This window comes from Monodon monoceros, unplaced genomic scaffold, assembly GCF_005190385.1.
Source record: "Monodon monoceros isolate NGI ecotype Baffin Bay Population unplaced genomic scaffold, NGI_Narwhal_1 Super_Scaffold_4, whole genome shotgun sequence".
In the NCBI taxonomy this organism is placed as follows: Eukaryota; Metazoa; Chordata; class Mammalia; order Artiodactyla; family Monodontidae; genus Monodon; species Monodon monoceros.
In genome coordinates this window covers 25,103,107-25,124,515 of record NW_021703781.1, presented here as the reverse complement: position 1 = coordinate 25,124,515, position 21,409 = coordinate 25,103,107, and the positions used below count along the sequence as shown (strand labels likewise).

Here is a 21,409-nt window from a genome sequence, read left to right as displayed (position 1 = left end):
TAAAGTATATATGATGTAAGAAATGCTAAGAAGCCCAGACAGGATAAATACAAAGAAAACCATACCCACACTTCTGGCACATCAGAGTAAAACTGTCAAAAGACAAAGGCAAAGAAAAACCTTAAAAAACAGTCAGAGAAAAAAAGGAATACTACCTTCAAAGTAGTAATAATAACAATAACTGACTTCTCTATGGAAACAATGGAGGCCAGAACGAGAAGGTAAGTAGGAAAGTGTATATATATATATATATATATATATATATATATATATATATATACACACACACACACATACTACTTTATATATAATACTTGTTAAATCATCAAAATAACCCTATAAGGTAGCTACTGTTATTATGACCATTTTAGTGATGAGAAAAGTGAGGCTCAAAAAAAGTTAATACCTTGTTCATGATCACAGGACAAGTAAATGATGGAACTGAGATTTGAATCCTGGAGTTCTGGCTCCAAAGTCCATGCTCTTTGTATTGCTTCTGGATATGGTGGATTAGCTTGTATCAGATCAACTTCTTCACCAACCACAACTAGGAAAGCAAGTTTGAACAAAAAGAAAAGTTACCAGGGCACTGAAGACTTGAGAGGCCAAGATCACTAAGATAAAAGAAGTACATTGTGTGAACCTGGTATCTGGTCACATTCTTCCCCTGCAGGCATTTGCAGATTTGTAAACCAACATCTGAGGGGCCCAGATGCTAAGTAGATATTCAGCAGTCTCCTGGGACTGAGGATTTTAAAAATGAGTTCTGGGATGCCAAAACATAGGAAATTTAGCAAACATCTCCAGCTTTCAGCTGGGATACCTGACAAGTTATAGCCTAAAACTAAGGGCTAACCTTACTTCTAGGATATGTTAAGAGATGAGCCATCAAAAGAGCTGAAACCCAGATTTAAACCATCTCAATCTAGATTAAGATGATCTAACCCTGACCTCAAGTAAAAGCAAACCCCCTCTGAAGGAAGATAACATGCAAGCTCAAATTTCCACCATAATTTTTTATCCGCAATGTCCATCATTCAATCAAAAGTTACCAGACTTACCAGGAGACAAAACCAAGTGACCAAAAACCAGAGAAAGACCAAATAATAAAAACAGACTTACAGGTAATTCATATACGAGAGTTAGCAGAAACAATTTTAAATGAACTATCATCAATACATTTAAGAAAACAAATTACAAGTAGAAAATTTTCAGTGGAGAACTAGAATCTATCCAAAAAATCAAATAGAAATTTTAAAACTGGAAAATATAATGAATGAAATTAAGAACTGGATAGACGGGTTTAACCACAAAGTAAACACAGCTGAAGAGAGGACTAGAAAACTAGCTACTAATAGGACTGAAGCAAAGGGAGAAAAAATAGAAAATACGGAAAGGAAATGAAAGATATGAACAAAGTGAAAAGGCACAAAATATGTGTAATTTTCCCATAAGGGGAGAAGAGAGAAAACAGAGCAAAAGCAGTATTTGAAGAGATTGATTATTGACTAAGAATTTTTCAAAAGAAACAAAAAAACACAAGCTATGTATTTAAGAAATGTTAAGAAGCCTAGGCAGGGTAAATACCAAGAAAAGTACATCCACACCTTTGGCACATCAAAGTAAAACTGCTGAAAGACAAGGCAAAGAAAAACCCTAAAAAACAGAGAGAAAAAGGAATATTATCTTCAAAGTAGTAACAACAGCAGCAACTGACTTCTCTATAGAAATAATGGAGGCCAGAACAACAAAGGATATCTTCAAAGTTTTGAAAGAAAATAATTGTCAACTTAGAATAATACATCTTGCAAAAAACATTCCTTAAAAATAAATGAAAATAAGACATTTTCAGACAAAAATTAAAATATTTAACCAACAGACCAACATCAAAAAGAAAAAAAAGACCTAAAGAAAGTCCTACAAAAAGGAAAACAATCCCAGATGAAATCGAAGATATTCAGGAAGGAATGAAGAGCAACAGAAAGGGTCAAAATGTATATAAAACTATAATGATTACATTGTCTATATAGAAAACTCCAAATAATCTACAAAAAAACGCTCCTACGGACTTCCCTGTTGGTGCAGTGGTTAAGAATCTGCCTGCCAATGCAGGGGACAAGGGTTCGATCCCTGATCTGGGAAGATCCCACATGTCGTGGAGCAACTAAGTCCATGTGCCACAGCTACCGATCCTGCGCTCTAGAGGCCAAGAGCCACAGCTACTGAGCCCACATGCCACAACTGTTGAAGTCCGTGCACCTAGAGCCCATGCTCCACAACAAGAGAGGCCAATGCAATGAGAAGCCCATGCACCGCAACGAAAAGTGGCCTCTGCTCACCACAACTAGAGAAAGCCCGTGCAGCAACGAGGACCCAACGCAGCCAAAAATAAATAAATAAATAAGAGTGAACTTTAAGAAAAAAAGCTCCTAGAACTAATAAGTGAGTTTAACAAAGGCACAGGATACAAGGTCGATATACAAAATTTTATTGTATTTCTATATATCAGCAATGAACATTGGATTCAAAATTTTAAAAACAATACAATTTACAATAGCACCCCAAAAATGAAAGACTTAGTTATAAATCTAACAGATATGTGCAGGATCTGTGTGTTGAAAACTACAAAATATTGATGAAAGAAATCAAAGACCTAAATAAGTAAAAAGATAATCCACGTTTATGGATTGGAAGAATCAAATTGGTAAGATAACAATCCCCCCCCCCATTGATCTATACATTCAATGCAATCCCAATCAAAATCTCAGTATACTTTTTTGAATCATTACTGACCAGGTGATTTCTAAAATGTATGAGACAAGAGCAAAGGATCTAGAATGACAATTTTGAAAAGGAAGACAAATGTTGAAGGAATCAAACTACCTAAATTCAAAGCTTAAAAAAGTATGGTAATCAAGATAGTGTGGCATTAGCAGAAAAGACAGACATACAGATCAATGGAACAAAACAATCAAGATACACTCAACTGATTTTTTTAATTTTATTTATTTATTTTTGGCTGCGTTGGGTCTTCATTGCTGCATGTGGGCTTTCTCTAGTTGCGGTGAGCGGGGGATACTCTTCACTGGGGTGCGCAGGCTTCTCATTGTGGTGGCTTCTCTTGTTGCAGAGCATGGGCTCTAGGTGCACGGGCTTCAGTAGTTGCCGCTTGCGGGCTCCAGAGCGTAGGCTCAGTAGTTGTGGCGCACGGGCTTAGTTGCTCCGTGGCATGGGGGACCTTCCCAGACCAAGGCTCGAACCTGAGTCCCCTGCATTGGCAGGAGGATCCTTAACCACTGCGCCACCAGGGAAGCCCTCAACTGATTTTTAACAAGGGTCAAAGGCAATTCAATGGAGAAAGGATAGTTATTTCGATAAGTGGTGTTGGAATAATTAGATGTCCATATGCAAAAAAAAGAAAGAAAAAAAGAAACACAACCCATGCCTCACACCTTATATAAAAATTAACTCAACCACTCCTAAGTATATATGCAAGATAACTGAAAGTATGTGTTCACACACAAACTTGTACATGAATGTTCATAGCAGCATTATTCATAATAGCCAAAACAATCCAAATGTCCACTGAACGATGAATGGATAATATGTATGTATTTATACAATGGAACACTATTCAGCAATAAAAAGGAATGAAATACCAATACATGCTACAAAATGGATGAAACTTGAGAACAATGCTAAGTGAAAGAATCTATAGAGGCAAAAAGTACATTAGTGGTTGCCTAAGGCTGGGGGAGGGGCAAGGGGCAGTGATTGCTATTGACTTCTGGGGTTTCTTTTTCAGATGATGAAATGCTCTGGAATTAGATAGTGGTGATGGCTGCATAACCTTGTGAATATACTAAAAACCACTAAAAACACTTCCAAAGGGTGAGTTTTATGGTATGTGAATTATATCTCAATAAAATAAAATGTTTTTTAAAATTAACTCAAAATGGATCATAAACCTAAATGTATAATGTGAAACTACAAAACTTCTAGTAGAAATACATGAGAAAATGTGCATGACCCTACATTAGGTAAAGAATTTCTAGACACTGAAAGCACAATCCACAAAAGCATGATCCATGAAAGAAAAATGATAATTTGAACTTTATTAAAATTAAAAATTCTTGCTTTGCAAAAGACACTGATAAGAGAATTCAAAAGCAAGCCACGGACTGGAAGAAAATATATGCAAATCATATCTCTGACAAAGACTTGTATACAGAACATATAAATAACTCTAAAAGCTGAACAATAAAAAAAAAAAAAAAACAAGGAACCCAATATCTAACTTGCCAAAAGTTCCAAACACACACTCCACCAAAGAAGATATATGGGTGGCAAATAAGCACATTAAAACCTGCTCAGCATAATTAGTCATTAGGGATAACCAAATTAAAACTACCATGAGGGCTTCCCTGGTGGCACAGTGGTTGAGAGTCCGCCTGCCGATGCAGGGGACGTGGGTTCGTGCCCCGGTCCAGGAAGATCCCACATGCCGCGGAGCGGCTGGGCCCGTGAGCCATGGCCGCTGAGCCTGCGCGTCCGGAGCCTGTGCTCCGCAACGGGAGAGGCCACAGCAGTGAGAGGCCTGCGTACCGCAAAAAAAAAAACTACCATGAGATACCACTACATACCTACTAGAACGGCTAAAACTAAAAAGACTGATAATACCAAGTAGTGATGAGGACGTGGAGTAACTGGAAGCCTCAAATGTTGCTGATGGAGATGCAAATTGTTTGAAAAACAATTTGGCAGTTTCTTAAAAAATTAAACATACATATAACCATATGACCCAGCAATCCTACTACTAGGTATTTATCCAAGAGAAATAAAAATGTATGCTTATGATAAATTAATGTTTATAGGAACTTTATTCATAACTGCCCCAAACTGGAAGCCACTCAGATGTCTTTCAACTAGCAAATGGATAAAGTATAGTACAACTATACAATAGAATACTACTCAGCAATAAAAAGAAACAATCTATTGATTCACACAATAACATGTATGAATCCTATATGTATATTGCTAAGTGAAAGAAGTCAGACCCAGAAGGCTACATATATCTGTAGAGGTTGGAGGTAGGAACAGAGTAGACTATAAGGGGACAGCACAAAGGAATTTAGGGATGATAGACAGTTCTATATCAAGAGGTTTTGGTGGTGGCTCTGTGCCACTCTGAGAGTCACCAAATGACTCGGTGCATTTGACAAAACCCATAAAACCATACAAAACAAAAAATAAAGTTTACTATATTTAAACTTTAAAAAAAAATCAACCAAGATATGGAGAGAACCCCAAATTAAATGCAAACTGTTAACTGTAACAAATGAAAAAATGAATATTGTTTCTACAGAAAAATAATAATATCATGTAAGGTGTAAAATATATGTAGAATTAAAACATATGAAAATAATAGCATAAAAACTGGAGGTAGGAAATAGAATTAAAGTATTCTAAAGTCCTTGAATGATATGAAAAATGCTAAAAGTACTTTTATATTAGACTTTAATAAGTCAAAGATATATGTTGAATGCTCTAAAGTAACTACTAAAATAATAATAGAAGAATTTATAATTAACAAGATAAGAGAGGGAAGAAATGGAATAATAAACATATTTGTTTAATTGAAAAGAAGTCAAGAAGTGAGAGAAAAAAGGAATATAGAATATGTGGGATAAATACTGAAGAAATAAAATGGTAGATGTAAACCCAAATATATTTGTAGTTATATTAAATGTAAGTGAACAAGATACTCCAATTAAAAGACAAAAATTGTAATATTATATTACATAAAAACAATTGCATATGTTGTTTACAAGAGACATCCTTTAAAAATAAAGATACAGAAAAATTTTTAAGTAGAAGAATGGGGGAAGTTCTATGTAAATACTAACGAAAAGAGAGATGGTGTCACTATACTAAAATCAGACAAAATAGACTTTAAAGCAAAAAGCATCACAAGAAATTAAGAGACTTCATAGTGATTAAAAGCACAATCAACCAATAGGATTGAATAATTCTAAATGTATATGCATGAAATAATATAGTCTCAAAATATACAAAACAGAAATTGACAGACCTAAAAGAAGAAATAGACACTTCCCAATCATAACGGATTATTTTAACATATCTCCCTTAGTATTTGACAGAATATACCAATAATGATATAGTTTTTTTTCTATTTTATTTTATTTTTTTAAATTGAAGTATAGTTGATTTACAATGTTGCATTGTGTTAGTTTCTGGTGTACAGTTATATATATATACATATTCTTTTCCATTATGATTTATTACAGGATATTGAATATAGTTCCCTGCGCTATACAGTAGGACGTTGTTATCTATTTTATATATAGTAGTTTGTATCTGCTAATCCCAAACTCCTAATTTATCCCCACTCCTACCCCCTTTCCCCTTTAGTAACCATAAGTTTGTTTTCTATGTCACTTCACATCTTTTAAGCAGGGTTGTATTTCAACCATTAGAGAATCTTAAAAGCTCAAACAAAACAAATCTCTTAAGTTCACCGGCTTTTAAAAAAACGATGCCCACTGTTCAAAGACTCAAATCTCTCATGATACCAGCTTAGAATTATTTCCTTTTGTCAGAAGTCAAGATGTAGTGAACACCTGTGTGCATGGAAATGCATACCAGAAGGAACCTTTAAGCCTCCAAGGTTCTAATATGTGACTTCTTCCCCCAAATCCTTATTCCCTTCATCCCTCTTTTTTTTTTTTTTTTGCAGTACGCGGGCCTCTCACTGTTGTGGCCTCTCCCGTTGCGGAGCACAGGCTCCGGATGCGCAGGCTCAGCGGCCATGGCTCACGGGCCCAGCCGCTCCACGGCATGTGGGATCTTCCTGGACCGGGGCACGAACCCGTGTCCCCTGCATCGGCAGGCAGACTCCCAACCACTGCGCCACCAGGGAAGCCCCCTTCATCCCTCTTTTATGCCTTTCATCCTCCTCCTCTCTTCCTCCCTGTCTGGCCTCACATTCTACTTTCTGGTCCATCTCTAAATTCACTGTCTGCCATCAGATACTCAGCCTGCTATCCTCTCTACTGGCAGAAGCTTAGGGCAGCACTGAGGAAAAAGTCTTGCAAATCTCAACTCAAGGTCTCAAAACTGAGTGCGCAGATGGCTTTCTCTGGATTCCTCTGCCAAGGTAAGTCTAAACAGGAGCTGCTTTGCTACACAACCATTAGAACTCTCACTCAAGTCTAAGTGACTCCACGATCCCCTCCTCCACACCTGGCCCCTCTCTCTGGCTAGCAATACAAGTAACATGTTAACAACTGAATTCCACATCTTCCCTCCCACTTGCCTATTTTGCTTTGTAGAAGTATCTTTCTTCCAGAGCCCTGAGCCAGAATCCCACTCTTTTTGATTTCTCACTCCTCTACTCAATAGCTCCCCACTCCTTTGACAACTATCTAGTCAATGCCAAAATCATTTTCCTTCAAAACTATATCCCATATCTCTTCCCTCATATTTTTTTCCTATCCTAATTTGGCACACTCCCATCAGATTCATCTTCTTTGGTATTCATACTCCGCTGCTTAGAAATCCTCAATGACTTCCAAATGCCTGATTATTCTCTATATCCCAGTGAATCACTTGAATATCAGATCCTCCAGAAACTAATTCAGTAGAAGAACCATCCTGTTTACAAATCCACTGTATGCAATTGACTCGAGCAGTGTGACCATTCAGGTTGGTAATAACAACACTTTTCTGAGGGTCATAGAGCACCACGGAACAGGACGTGCTGAAGGCCAGAAGTCCTCTGGGCCTGGAGCTCCAGCTCAGGCCTCCCCACACCCGGTTCGGGCAGCAAAACACGTGAGGGGTCTCCAGCACTGGTGCCACTATGTTGCTGCCTGGGCAGCGGCCGAAACCTGGGCACGCACTTACGCCCTCGGAGCAGAACTGCTCGCCTGCCGCATCTCCCGCTGGCCGACATAGATTTTTCAACGAAGAATATTTTATTAATTCTTCTAAGTATCACAGGTGACACACATATAGACGATTAAGAGAGTCCAGGTTTTTTTTAAATTAAACTTTTTGTTTTTATGTAATACAGAGTGATCCTGCATACCCTTTACCCAGTTTCTCTGAATAGTAACATCTTGCAAAACGGTACCATGATACCATAACCAGGATATTCACATAGATACAGTCAAGATGTAGATGTAGAACATTTTCATCCCTTATGTTATTCTTTCATAGCCATACCCACTTCCCTCATGTTCCAACCCCCACCTTAGCCCCTGGTAATCACTAATGTGCTCTCCATTCTATAATTTTCTCATTTCAAGAACCGGATATAGATGGAGTCATTCAGTATGGAAACTTTTGGGGTTGGCTTTTTTTCATTTAGCATAATTCTCTGGAGATTCATCCAGGTTGTTGTGTGTACCCATAGCTTGTTCCTTTTAATCATCGAGTAGTATTCCATGGTGTGGATATATCACAGTTTAACCCTTCACCCATTGAAGGACATCTGGGTTGTTTCCTCTTGTTGCCTGTTATACATAAAGTGCTATAAAACATTCACGTAAAGGTTTTTGTGTGAACATAGTTTTCATTTCTTATTTACCAAATGGTTTTCCAATCTGCAAGCCATTTATTTCCTTTTCTGGCCTTATTGCACTGGCTAGAACTTCCAGCACTACATTGAACAAGAGTGGTTACAGCAAACATTTTTACCTTGTGATCTTAAGGGGGAGAGATTAGGTCTTTTATCATTAACTATAATGTTAGTTGTAGATTTTTTGTAGATTCTTTTTATCAAGTTGAGGAAGTTCTCCTCCAGTCCTATTTTTCTGAGAGTTTCTTTTCTTTTTTTTTTAAGCATTTTGTGAGAATTTATTTATTTATTTATTTGGTTGCACCAGATCTTTGTTGTGGCAGGCAGGCTCCTTAGTTGTGGCTTGCCAGCTCCTTAACTGCAGCATGTGGGCTCCTTAGTTGTGGCATGTGAACTCTTAGTTGCTGCATGCACGTGGAATCTAGTTCCCTGACCAGGGGTCAAACCCAGGCCCCCTGCCTTGGGAGCGTGGAGTCTTATCCATTGCACCACCAGGGAAGTCCCCTTTCTGAGAATTTCAACACCATGAATGGGTGTTGAATTTTGTCAAAACTTTTTATGCATCAATAGATATAATAATGTGATTTTTTTTCTTTAGCTTATTAATATAGTAGATTACATTAATATAATTTTGAATATTGATCCAGCTTTGTATCCGTGCAATAAACTCCACTTAGTCATGGTGCATAATTCTTTTGATATACTGCTGAATTCTATTTGCTAATTTTTTAAAGGATTTTTAAATCTATATTCATGAGGGTTATTGGTCTATAGTTTTCTTTTTTTGTATGAACATAGCTGATTTTGGGTAACAAGGTAATATCCTCATGAAATGAATTTGGAAGTGTGCCCTCCTCTTCAATTTTCTACAAAAGACTGTATAGAACTAGTGTTAATTCTCCTTTAAACATTTTGTAGAATTCTCCTGTAAAACCATCTGGGCCTGGAGATTTCTTATTTGGGAGTTTTTTAAATTATGAATTCAATATCCTTAATATAGGATAGTATATATCTATTTCATACTGGGTGAATTGTGGTAGTTGGTGTTGAAATTGGTCTGTCGTATCTAAGTCACTCCTGCTTTCTTTTTTTTCTTTTTTACTAGGTTTTCCTTAGCTCCCCTGAGGTGAAGCGAAAACTCCCTACTGAGGTGTGGAGGCTCTGGGGGCCCTGCCAGTGGCTGAGCTAGCTGCTGGCTGAGGCACGTCCCTGTGCTGCTGTGGTACACAGAGACCGTCTGTGGCTGCTCTGGGCTGGGGACTGTATCTCCTCTGCTACACCCTGTCTTGCAGTTTGGACCCATGGATGCAGCAACGCATCTTTGGGAAGGGACAAGCACCTCTTCTCCAACAACAGCTGGGGCCCAATTTGCCCCTTAACCAGAAGGGTTTGACATTTGCCAGATCTGACCAGGGCTCCCTCCACAGAACCCAATCATTCCACAAACGCTTAACAGAGCATCAAATACAAAGCCCTGGCTCCTAGGAGGAGGCCGCTTCTTATTCATCCTGCCTGGCACTCAGTCGGTCCCTCTTCACGAAGCACACATCTAGAAAGGTAATCACGCCATTCAGGGGCGAGTGCAGCACAGGAGGGCAAACAAAATACAGTTGTCCATTTTCCAACATTTCCACTGCTACAACTGTGGACCTAGCCAGCACCATGCTCTCTTGGATTACTGCTAGTCTCGCTGCTTCCACCCCTGCACACTGCCCCCACCTTCCCTGTCTATTCTCAACAAAGCAACTAGGGTGATCTTTTTAAAAGTAAAGTTGAACCCCATCATTCCTCTGCTCGAACTCTCTCCTCCCGTTTCACCTGCGTGTGAAAGCCAGTTCCTTGCAAAGGTCTTTCAAGCCCCGCACACTCTGCCCAATTCCCTCTCCCTCCTTTTTGCTCACTCTGCCCTGGCCACGCTGGCCTCTTGCCCCAGAACATGTCAAACATGCTCCCGCTTCAGGGCCTTTGCCGTTCGTGTTCCCTCTCCTGGGACCACCACCCTTCCAGGTAACTCCATGGGTTGCTTATTTACTTTCTTCAAGTTCCTGCTCGTTTGTCATCTCAACAGAGACCTTCTCTGGCCACACTGCACAAAAGAACATCAACTTCTCTTTCTCTCTTACTCCACGGGACTTACCACTATCTGAATTTACTGATTCGATTTTCGGTACCTTGGGAGGATATACTTCCCATAACTACAATATTAAGCTTGATGAGGGCTCTAGGCCTTCCTTGTTGTAACTGCTGTATCCTTCGACGCCTAGAGAGTGCCAGGCCCCTCTCTAATTTGTTGAGTGAATGTGCTAGAGAGCCGGAGTGAGAGAGACTCACCATAGTAGAGGTAGTCAGGAACGCTCTCTTAGGAGGTATCCTACGAACTGCCAACTGAGAAGGAGCCAGCCATACAAAGACCGGAGCACAAGCATGCCACACAGAAGCAACTTCAAGTACACAAGACCATACTTAGGGATAAACCTGGGTTGAGGGAAAGGCGGTAGGGTGGGGGGAGCACGGAAAGCTAAGACAGATGGGCTGAGGTAGGAAAAGGTGGGCCAAGGCGAGATCGGGCGCGGCCTGGGTGTTCAGAGGCTGTTCCCCGACCAGCCGGCCTTGGACAAACTCTGGAGGCCTGGCAAAGCAGTCTCCGCTCCCTGACCCGACCCGGCTCCAGCCCCCACCCCCGTGCTTCCCCCGAAGCCCCTACCGCAGGTGACAGCCAGCCTGCGAATTCCTCACCGGGTCCCAAGACCCCCTTTGCCCACCTTTTTTGTCGTGCTTGGATTTGGGAATCGCGGTGTGGCCACGTGCGGCGGAAGACGGTGCTGCCTATTAGGACCTCGGCAGCGCTGGGGCCTCTGGGACGGCCCTCGGGGGCTGCCCTTGCGCGTGCCTGACCCAATCTGCGCTGAGGCCCGCCTCTCCCTGCCCGGCCACCGCCTGCGCTCTCCCTCGAGTCTCCAGAGCTACTTCCTGCGCGGGCACGGGATCCCAGCGTCCTGGGCGCCCCATCGAAAGCTCCACGTGCGGTTCCCAACTCTATGGTTTCGCCTCCTGCTTTCTTTTAATTAATACTTGCATGATATGTCATTTTCCAGCCTTTTGCTTTCAATCTGGCTGTATCATTATATTTGAAGGTAATTTTTTGTGTAGACAGTGTATAAGTTGGGCCATGTTTTTTAATCCTGCTGCCATCTCTGTCTTTTAATTATTGTATTTAGATAATCTATATTTTGTGTAATTTCTGATATGCTAAGGCTTAAGCGTATTTTTTTTCTGTTTCTTCTTTGTTTTGCCTTTGTTTTCTCTTCATCAAGTAGATTACTTAACTTTTTAAAAATTCCATTTTGATTTATGTATAGTGTTTTTGAGTGTATCTCTTTGTATAGCTTTTTTTAGTGGTGCTGTATTACTTTATACCTACATAACTTGTCACGGTCTATGTCATTTTACCAGTTGAAGTCAAGAATAGAGGTCTTATCTCCCTTTGTGTTCCTTTACTCTCTCCCATTTATAATTATTTTAAACATTTCTTATATATATATTTAGAACTGCTAAGATATTATATAATTTGCTTGAATCATCAAACATTATATTAGAAAGTTTAAGAAGAGTATTTCTTCCTGATGTTCTAAAGTTCCTCACTTTATCATTTCCTTTCTGTTTAGAGAACTTCCTTTTGCCTTTCTTTTAGGATAGTTCTGCTGGCAACAAATTACTTTACTTTTCCTTAATCAGAGAATGTCTTCATTTCTTCTCCATTCCTGAAGGATATTTTTGCTGGTATAGGACTCTGAATTGACAGTTTTTTACTTGCAGCACTTAAATATATTGTGCCACTTCCCTCTGGCCCCTATGGTTTCTGACGAGAAACAAACAGTAATTCAAATTGTTTTCCCCTCGAGGTAAAGTGTCATTTTTATGTCTACTTTCAAGAATTTTTCTTTACTTTTACTTTTTAGTAGTTTAATTATGATGGATCTTAGGATAGATATCTTTGAGTTTATCCTGTAATGGGTTCACTCCGCTTCTTGAATTAGGTTTATGTCTCTTGACAAATTTGGAAAGGTTTCCACCAGTACTTCTTTTCATACTTTTTCAGCCCCACCCTCTTTCTCCTCTCCTTCCTGGACTCTATGAGACCCAAATGTTAGATATTTTGTTATAGTCCTACATGTTTCTGAAGCTCTGTTCTTTCTTCCTCCATCCCTTCCTTCCTCCCTCCCTCCTTCCCTTCCTTCCTTTCTCTCTCCCTCCCTCCCTCCCTCCCTCCATCCCTCCCTTCCTTCCTTCCTTTCTTTCTCTTGCTCTCACTCTTATTCAGATTGGGTAATTTCTATAGTTTTAGTTTCTGGTTCACTGATTCTTTGCTCTACCTTCCATTCCAGTGTTGACCCCATTCCCTGAGCTTTTAATTTTGGTTACAGTATTCTTTAGCTCTAATATCTCCATTTTTATCTTCCATTTCTTATTGAGTCTATTTTTTTTGTTTGTTGCAAATACATTTGTAATTGCTTGCTGAAGCATTTTTATCATGGTTACTTTAAAACTCGTCAGATAATTTTAGCATCTGTCTCTTTTACACTGTGAGTACAATGAGAGTTTAAGCAGAATCCTTCACACATGGAGATTCCTTCTGGATATTTGTGATTTTTTTCCTCCAATGTTTTCCAGCTGCTACATGCACACCCACTTTATTTATTTACTTATTTTTTAACATCTTTATTGGAGTACAGTTGCTTTACAGTGGTGTGTTAGTTTCGGCTTTATAACAAAGTGAAACAGTTATACATATACATATGTTCCCATATCTCTTCCCTCTTGTGTTTCCCTCCCTCCCACCCGCCCTATCCCACCCTCTAGGTGGTCACAAAGCACCGAGCTGATCTCCCTGTGCTATGCAGCTGCTTCCCACTAGCTATCTATTTTACGTTTGGTAGTGTATATATGTCCATGCCACTGTCTCACTTTGTCACAGCTTACCCTTCCCCCTCCCTATATCCTCAAGTCCATTCTCTAGTAGGTCTGTGCACACCCAATTTAACATTAAATTTTTTGCTACTTTTCTTTATGAAGTCTTTCTAAAACATTCAATTTAGTTAATATAAAAAAATTATTTTTATAGTCAGATTTTATTAGTTTATGTTATATTTAAATAAATAAGGTAATTAAAATTCAAGTAAAGCTGACATAAACAGGCTTAGGAACACATACAACTAATTTGTAGTAAGCAGACAACACAACTGGTAGACATGTTGGAGAGTAGCATACAAGTGTTTATCGTATTGAGGGCATAAGTCCATATGTTTTACAGAGGAAATAAAGAAATATTTAAATGGAGGTCAATTAGCAGAAACAAAATCCAAACCAAGCCAAACAAGCAAGCAAACAAAACATTTCACACTCTGGAATTCTACCAAAGGCATACAACAACTAAGAAAAACTTATTTATTAAAACTACCAAGCTTTGGGTAAGAAAACCATGAGTCTATGGCTGCTCACACCCCATTCCCCTTCCCTCAGCTTTGTCAATGCCATGAAAACCAGTAGCTTCACCACTGATGCTGGAGGGGGCACAATTTATTTGGAGCACTGTCAGTTGAAGAGATAATCTCAGTGGCTAGCAAACAGGGAGGAGCATCCTCTGCATTAATCTGAGGTTTTAGGCTTGGTTCTGACAAGCAAAGGCCTGGTGGACTAGCCAGGAATTTATCAAGAAGTTACAGGTGGTAAGATAGCCATCAGGGGCTTGATGAGCTTCCCACATATCCTGGGATGACCAGAGACTGTGTGCATGTATAGCAGGGACCAAAGAGGGCTAGAGATGCCCACACATCCCTGGCCAACAGAGCCTGTGCACACGTGCAAAGATGTGAGGCAATATTAAGGGTACCAACAAATCTGTAATTGTTATCTTAGAAAGAAAGTAGAAAGTGAAAGGGGTATAAAAATTATTTAAAGATATAATGACCAAAACCTTCCTAAATATAATAAAAATATTAATCTGCATATCCAAGAACCTCAATAAATCCTAAGTAGGATCAATACAAAGAGTTTCACAGCTGGTTCCACACAGTCAAATCCGTGAAAGCCTAAGACAAAGAAAATTTTCAAAGCAGTAAGTGAAAAACAACTCATCCCATACAAGAGAACAACAATACAATTTTTTTTTTGCCATGCCGTGCAGCTTGTGGGATCTTATTTCCCAGACCAGGGATCAAACACAGGCCCTCAGCAGTGAGGGCGTGGAGTCTTAACCACTGTACTGCCAGGGAATTACCACCAACAATACAATTAACAGCTGATTTCTCATCAGAAACAATGAAGGTTAAAAAGCAATGGACTGACATATTCAAAATACTAGAAAAAAAGAAAAATGTTCAATCAAGAATTCCGTATCCAGGGACTTCTCTGGTGATACAGTGCTTAAGAATCTGCCTGCTAATGCAGGGGACGTGGGTTTGAGCTCTGGTCCAGGAAGATCCCACATGCCACAGAGCAACTAAGCCCGTGTGCCACAACTACTGAGCCTGCACTCTAGAGCCTGCGAGCCACAACTACTGAAGCCCATGCACCTAGAGCCCATGCTCACAGAGAGAGAAGCCACCGTAATGAGCAGCCTGTGCACTGCAATGAAGAGTAGCCCCCACTTGTGGCAACTAGAGAAAGCCCATGTACAGCAACGAAAACCCAACACAGCCAATTAATTAATTAATTTTTAAAAAGAGCTATTAAAAAAAAGCCTACACCCAGATGGATTTACTGGTAAATCAAATTTAAATATTTAAAGAAGAAATAGTACCAATCCTTCACAAATTCAGGAAACAGTGGAGGAGGGATACTTCCCAACTCATTCTATGAGGCTAGATTTACCCAGAAAGCCAAGCTAGACAAATATATCATAAAAAAAGAAAACCAATATCCTACATGAACGTAGATGAAAGAATCCTTAACAAAATATTAGCAAACTAAATTCAGCAACATATAAAAAGGATTAAACACCATTACTGGGACTTCCCTAGTGGTCCAGTGGTTAAGACTTTGCCTTCCAATGCAGGGGGTGAGGGGGTTCACTCCCTGGTTGTGGAGTTAAGATCCCACATGCCTCATGGCCAGAAAAACAAAACATTAAAAAAAAAACAACAGAAGCAACGTTGTAACAAATTCAATAAAGACTTAAAAAAAAAAAAAAAAAAGGTCCTTGGGCTTCCCTGGTGGTGCAGTGGTTAAGAATTCGCCTGCCAATGCAGGGGACACAGGTTCGAGCCCTGGTCCAGGAATATCCCACATGCTGCAGAGTAACTAAGCCCGTGTGCCACAACTACTGAGCCTGTGCTCTAGAGCCCACAAGCCACAACTACTGAAGCCCGCATGCCTAGAGCCTGTTCTCCACAATGAGAAGCCACCACAATGAGAAGCCCACACTCCACAACGAAGAGTCGCCCCCGCTCACCGCAACCAGAGAAAGCCTGCGCGCAGCAACAAAGACCCAACACAGCCAAAAATAAATAAACAAACAAACAAACAAACAAAAAAAGAATACGCCTTCCAGGGACTTCCGTGATGGTCCAGTGGTAAAGAATCTGCCTTACAATGCAGGGGGTGTGGGTTCGATCCCTCAGGGAACTAAGATCCCACATGCCACGGGGCAACTAAGCCCATGTGCCACAACTACTGAGCTCATCGCCTCAACTAGAGAGCCTGTGTGCTGCAAACTACAAAGCCCACGCACTCTGGAACCCGCCTGCCACAACTACAGAGCCCACATGCCCTGGAGCACGCACACCAGAACTAGAGAGCGAAAAACCCACTTTCCACAACTAGAGAGAAGGCTGCGTGCCACAACGAAGAGCCCCCATGCTGCAAAGAAGATCCCACATGCCGCAACTAAGACCCAACACAGCCAAAAATAAATAAATATATAAATAATAAATAAATCTTTAAAAAAAAAAATCCGTGTTCCAATGCAGGGGACACGAGTCCGATCGCTGGTCAGGGAACTAAGATTCCACATGCCACGGGGCAACTCTCATGGGCCACAAGTACTGAGCTTGCTCACTCTAGAGCCCGCATGCCACAACTAGAGAGCCTGTGTGCTGCAACTACTGAGCCTGCATGCTACAACTAGAGAGCCGCACACCGCAGTGAAGAGCCTGCTCGCCGCAACAAAAGATCCCACATGCCGCAACTAAGACCTGATGCAGCCAAATAAATAAATAAATAAATAATTTTTGAAAAATGGTCCACATCAAAAAAAGAACTTAAGAAAAATACAACACCATTACTAAGTGGTATTTATCATAGGAATGTAAGGTTGGTTTAATATTTGAAGATTAATTAATATAGTAAACCATTATTAAAAGAATAAAGGACAAAACTCATATGATAATTTCAAGGAGAAATAGATAATTTAATAGTAATAATTGGAAATTTCAATACCTCACTCAGTAGATGTAGAAAAATCATTTGACAAAATCCAGTGCTAATTCATGATTTTTTTTTTAAGTTATGCTGGGACAATTGGATATCCACATGCAAAGAAATGAACTTAGACTCTTACCTCATACCATACACAAAGATTAACTTCAGATGAATCACAGTCAAAAAGTTAAACACAGAGTTAGCATATGACCTAGAAATTCTACTTACTCCTAGATATATGTCCAAGAAAACTGAAAACATATGTGCACACAAAAACTTGTACATGAATGATCATAGCAGCATTATTCATAACTACCAAAGAGTGGAAACAACTCAAAAGTACATCAGTGAGAAATGGAAAAAAAAATGTTGTAAATCCTAATAGTGGAATACTGTTTGGCCATAAAAAGGAATGAAGTTCTCTTACATGCTAGAACATGGATGAATCTTTAAAAGTATTATCCTGAGTGAAAGAAGCCAGACACAGAAAGCCTCATATTGTATGATTCCATTTATATTGAATGTCTATAGTAGGAAAAGCCATAGAGACAAAATGTAGATTAGTGATTTCCAGGTACTAGGGGGGAGGGAGGAATGGGGACTGACTGCTAATGGGTATTTTTTTTTGCGGGGAGGGGGGGTGATGAAACATTCTGGAATTAGGTAGTGGTGATATTTATACAACCACTGAATTAATATATATTTAAAAACCACTGAATTTTACCTTTACAAAGAATGGACTTTATGGCATGTGAGTTATGCCTCAAAACAGTTGTTATATATTTTTTAAATGGATCGTAGACCTAAATCTAAAACCTGGTTGCCTAGGACTAGGGCTGGAACCCAGGATTGACTGAAAATGGCCCTGAAAATTGACTGATAATTTGGAGGGAATGATGGAAATGTTCTAAAACTGGATTGTGACCACAGTTATAAGTTTACTAAAAATCATCACATTGTTCACTAACAATGGACAATTCTATGGTATGTAAATTTTACCTCAATAAACCCCAAACCCACTGAAAACAGAAATCAAAATGTCATAGTTAATAGCAGGCAAAAGTTGGGATGGGCAACAGATGAATGGACAAAGAAGATGTGGCACGTATATACAATGGAATATTACTCAGCCATAAAAAGAAACGAAACTGAGGTATTTGTAGTGAGGTGGATGGACCTAGAGTCTGTCATACAGAGTGAAGTAAGTCAGAAAGAGAAAAGCAAATACTGTATGCTAACACATATATATGGAATCTAAAAATAAAAAAGGTCATGAAGAACCTAGGGGCAAAACGGGAATAAAGACACAGACCTACTAGAGAATGGACTTGAGGATATGGGGAGGGGGAAGGGTAAGCTGTGACAAAGTGAGAGAGAGGCATGGACATATATACACTACCAAATGTAAAATAGATAGCTAGTGGGAAGTAGCCACATAGCACAGGGAGATCAGCTCAGTGCTTTGTGACCACCTAGAGGGGTGGGATAGGGAGGGTGGGAGGGAGGGAGACGCAAGAGGGAAGAGATATGGGAACATGTCTATATGTATGGCTGATTCACTTTGTTATGGAGCAGAAACTAACACACCATTGTAAAACAATTATACTCCAATAAAGATGTTTTTTAAAAAAAGTATCATGGAATGAGAAAGAAAAAAAATGTTGGGATGGGAATTTCACTTAAAAATTAAAAAGGGGAACTAGCGGTGGGGGGGGCAGTACTGGAGTACAGAATGTTCTGTTTCTTGAGCTCATTGTGCGTTACAGTTTGTGAAAACTTATTGAGCTATATTCTAATGATACGTGTACTTTTCTGTGTGTATATTATACCACAAAAAGTTTAAAAAGTGGCATTAGGAGCTTGGAGAGGCCATGAATGAGCCAGTTACGAGTTATAAAAGTTGAGAGGCTCAGCTATACAGTTGTTCTTGTGTCCCCAGACGATTTTTGTGTTCTTATGGCCACCATCTTACAATAACCCCCACTACTAGAGCTAGCCTAGGTGAGTTTCTGTTTCTCACTATGGAAAAAACCTCACTAATATACCCACACGTATAGCTACCAAAATGTCAGCTCTGAGAGGGCAGGGGATTTTGTACATCGCTGAATCCCCCGTGCCCAGAACAATACCTGGCATGTAGTAGGTTCTCAATACATATTTCTTGCATAAGCAGACGAATGAACAAAGGAACAGGTGTAGAGGAAGGGAGGTATAGAGGGAGAGATCTGTAAACACAGACATTTTTCAATACAGCCTGGACAATATTTTCACATGGATATGGACAGAATGCTATGGGGGGGGCAGAGGGTGAAATAATGCCTCCTGGGGAATGTCAGGAAAATGTGGCAGGGGAGGACACATGGGAGCTGGGTCTTGAAGGATGAGTAGGAGTTTGCCAGAGAAAGAATGCAAGGAAGTGGGATAGATAGAGATAAACACAGACAAAAGCACATTGTTCTGAAAGAGCCTGGCATTCTTGGGGACCCGGGGAAGGCTCATGTGGAGGTTCATACCCAGAAGTGCAGGGTTCAAGGTGAGAGAAGAGGCCAGAGAGGTAAGTTAGGGGCAAATGGAAAAGGGTCATCTATACCCAGCCAAGACATTTGAACTGACTCCTGCGGGAATCACAGCCAAGAGAGAATTTTTAAGCAGGGGTCAGATGTGCTTTTTAGGGAACTCATTTTGGCTGGAGAAAGAAGAGTTTCTCTGAGTTCACAAGCCATCTATTCTGTCGGTATCTACATTGCTTTACGTCTATGTCTCTCTCTCTGTGCGTTCGTCTCTTCCTTCTATCTCTCTCCATATGTTTTCATGTCTCGCAGTCTCTCCTCCCTGTCTATGTATTTCTTTCCATTTTTTTCTCAAGACACCACCCCTTGAAGATGTCCCTTAACTGCCTCCATCTTATCTGTCCCCAGACACCTTTCGGATTCCATCTCCGGGACTCATTTTCTCCAGGACACCATCCCCACCCAGGCTTGGGTCCTTCACAAACAAAAGGATTGCCTTTTGCACAGCTAGCTCTTCAGGGGCTTTCCAGTGTATGGACAAGGCATCTGGAAGAAGGGGAAGGGCCTGAGCCACCCTCTACTGGGCCCAGAGCGGGTGCCCCCAGGCCTGCATGGAACCAACAGGCTGGGAGCACTACACTCCCCTCTCAGGCATCCTGTTACTGCTTATGACACGGTTGGGGCCAACGGCTCCCAATGCCAATCCAGCCTCAGCCAGGAAAGCCTACTGCCCAGTTGCTCAGACCTCTGACCTCCTGCTCTGCAGTATTTCCTAGCATCCGCTCACCTTCCCCAGGGACTGGACAAGGAGGTGAAGGAGGAACAGCCCCTCCCCCCAAGCTGAGGCTGGGACTCCTCTCCCAGACAATCCCATCCCCTGGGACATGAGGGTCAAGCTGCTCTTGGAGATATGACCTCAGAGATGTGCAGCAAGGGCCCTGGCCGAATTTATCACCACGGGGCTATAATTAGGTTTGTTAACATACAGTGGAGTGCAGTCTTGTTGACTAGGAACTGAATCACGTTACTATTGAGTTCCTGTACGCATTGCTCGGGGTGACTGTTTTACTTGTAGAGTTATAGCCAAGCCCAACGGGAGGAAATTAGCTTTGGACACAAGTTTGGAGGGGGGTTCTTTTTCCTCCTGACTCTGTCTCCCTCTCCCCGCTTCCATGTGAAAATATTTAGCAAACAGTGACAATGATGAAAAACAGTAGGAAACAAAATGTTCTACATTAGTATAAAACATGAAAAATGCAGCAAGGACCCTTAGCGGTACAACATGTGTTATGCTGGCTGGCAGTCCATTAGCTCTGATAGACATTTCACTTACCTAAGTCAAATATAACAGTCTAGTATTCATTAATATAAGAAGGGGCTGTGGAATCAGAGCTACCATCTGGCTGGGCCGACAGAATAATCTACAACTCATGATTAGGTCTAAGGAGTGGGGTTTCACTTTAATCTTTCTCATTGCTCGAAATTTCCATCTGCGCAGTTCGGCACATCATTTTTCTTCAAGACAAATGTGCTGTTTTTCATGTTCCAAAATTAGATCAGAAGAAAACGATTAATCATGTCACGGCCTGGGAAAGGAAACAAAGCTCCGATATTCTGCTCTCCCCTCACCCCTCCCCACCCGCCCCTCCCCAGGCCCCCGGACCGTTGAAAGTTTCTCTTTTTTCCCCCAACCTCTGGGTTTTCAGCACAACTTTTGGAGACGCCACCGCCAGCCGAGAGGAGGAGGGTAGGATTGGAGGGAAAGGGCGCCGGCTGGGCTTAAGGGGAGAGTCAGTGCCGGGGGGGGGGGGGGGGGGGGGGAGGGGGCCTGGGTCCGGCCCCCGCCCCCCGCCCCGCCCCGGGGAGTCACCCCGGGCCG

General features: G+C 40.8%; 1 long non-coding RNA gene across 3 annotated transcripts in view; it reads right to left on the bottom strand.

Annotated features, from left to right (window-relative positions):
- LOC114908658 overlaps positions 1-21,409 on the bottom strand; it is an 82,728-nt gene that overhangs the window by 13,713 nt on the left and 47,606 nt on the right. For all 3 annotated transcript variants that reach the window (XR_003796989.1, XR_003796991.1, XR_003796990.1), the window contains exon 7: positions 407-547. This is a non-coding gene — a long non-coding RNA (uncharacterized LOC114908658). The remainder of the gene's footprint in view (positions 1-406; positions 548-21,409) is intronic.